Source organism: Hakea prostrata, chromosome 11 (genome assembly GCF_041222555.1).
Source record: "Hakea prostrata isolate BN-2017 chromosome 11, UWA_Hpros_2, whole genome shotgun sequence".
NCBI lineage: Eukaryota > Viridiplantae > Streptophyta > Magnoliopsida > Proteales > Proteaceae > Hakea > Hakea prostrata.
Genome location: NC_142610.1, coordinates 17,601,175 through 17,603,544, shown reverse-complemented (window position 1 = coordinate 17,603,544; position 2,370 = coordinate 17,601,175).

Sequence of the window (2,370 nt, the reverse complement as noted above, 5' to 3'; positions counted from 1 at the left end):
CAACATAGCTTCGTGTTGTTCTAATGATAATTGCCTCCATGAAATGTTATGCTATAGTTATTTACATTTAATCGAATTAGTTATGGGTCTTCTCCTTTTCTTATTTTTTTTTCTTGGGTGGTTTTTTTTTTGGGAAAGCCACTTTACTTGATCTTCCTTTTATTCTTAAACTGTTTTGAATTCAAAATGCATTAATGTGTAACTCATTCTTTTTTCTTTGGCTTTCCCATATTTTGTGGTATATTTGAAAAATTACAAAAAAATAAATAAATAAATTGATTCAACTCCAGTGGATTTGATAAAGCTGTATCACCAGGTTTTCTCAATGACAAGTTGAGTCAGGTATCTCAAATATGTATTGTGTGGCTTAAATCAGGGCTGGCCTCATTTTTGCTGGACCTGGCTGGTAAGTAATAGCATATCTGCCCTGCTGTATTTCATTCATTTGGAATGAATTTTGACCGAATATTTCTGAGTGTGGTTCCAGTAGATATGGATAGTCTTACCATGTTAAGCATTGGATTTCTTCAAATGCAGTAAAGATTTCTTTCAGGTAGTGGGAGACTATGGAATATTTAGCCATTATGGAGCACTATCTATATAACATATCACATTGTGGCAAATACCATAGAAAACGAATTTAAGTTAAACCTACCTTTCTTTTTAATTATCAAAAGGAGAAAGGTAAGGTTCCCTGATATTGCTAATCTTTGGATGAATTCTTTAACAGAAAGTTTTGATACCTATGCGAAAGAGTATGACACACAAGGTATCATATAAGAAAACAATAATTGATTAAAATAATTTTGTCAAGGTGCTAGCAGGCTTGGATGAACTTCGGTTTCAAAAAAAATAAAATAAAATAATAATAATTAAAGTAATTTAAGAATTTTTTTCTTCTTAGGATGTGATGTTTAGAGAATATGTTTTACTTTTGCCGTAGATGGTACTTTAGCAAATGTCAAAAAGTATTTTGTATTTAAGAGCATTGAGGAATGGCGTAATTGGTAAAGATCAATGCCTCTCTCATAAGAGGTTAGGTGCTTGATTTTTTTATATTTTTTTTTTGGTGAACAACAATCTCATTCAAAGCTAGCGGAGGGGTGGGGGTGAACATAATGCCATCAACCACTCAGTGGAATAAAGGCAGGGATACAAGGTGCTTGATTTTCTTTAGAATGTATGTAAATAGGTTTTTTCTCTTATATGTCGGTAATTTTCTTTACTAAAAATAGAAAAATCAATAGAAGAGCTCGATCTGAAAGTTCGACAACATTAATATACACAAGAAACCATTATCGTTTCCTGAAATAGTTCTAACATATATGATTTTACATGATTGTGTTCAATTTTGATATCAATTTGACATCTTTAGAGAAAATGGATACATCTAGATCACTTTCTTGTCAATGATGTATTTTCTTGACACTTTTTTACCACACATTAATGATGAAACCTACTTATAAATATTAATAAACTAAATTATAGGTAGTATTCTCAGCAAGTTTTATAAGGGACCCGCTAATATTGTATGATGGAAAATTCTAAGAGAGCATATTGTTCTACACTAAGGGGAGCTCTTTTACATGTCCCTAGAGATATATTTTTGTGATATTTTCCTACCACACAATAATGATGCGCTCTCTTGGCATTTTCCATCACAGAATAGTAGTAGAGTTCACATGAGATTTGATGAAAATACCACTTGTAATTGAGCTCCTTTACATGCCCTTGGAATGTATTTTCTTGACATTTTTCTGCCATACAAATGATGAAACCTACTTATAAATATTAATAAGATAAATTATAGGTGGCATTTTCAATAAGTCTCATGTGGACCCCATTGCTATTGTATGATGGAAAATGCTAAGAGAACACATTGTTCTCTACTGAGGGGAGCTCATTTTCATGTCCCTAAGGATGTATTTCCTGACACTTTCTACCACACAGTAATGATGGGAACCATCTATAAATATTAATAAAGTAAATCATAGGTGGTATTCTTAGTAAGTCTCACATGGATCCCACTATTATTATATGATGAAAAAATGCTAAGAGAGCACATTGTTCTACACTGAGAAAAACTCCTTTACATGTCTCTAGAGGTGTATTTTTCTAACATTTTTCTATCATACAATAATAATATAATTCACCTATAATATTAATAAAATAAATTATAAGTAATATTTTTAATAAATTTTATATACACCCCATTATTATTGTATGATAAAAATGCTAAGAGAATACATTGATTTTAAAGGGGGGGGAGTTCCTTTCCATCCATAGAGTTGTGTCTTCTGATAATATTTTATTCCACAATAATAATGGGATTTATTTATAAATATTAATAAAATAAATTATAGAAATAAA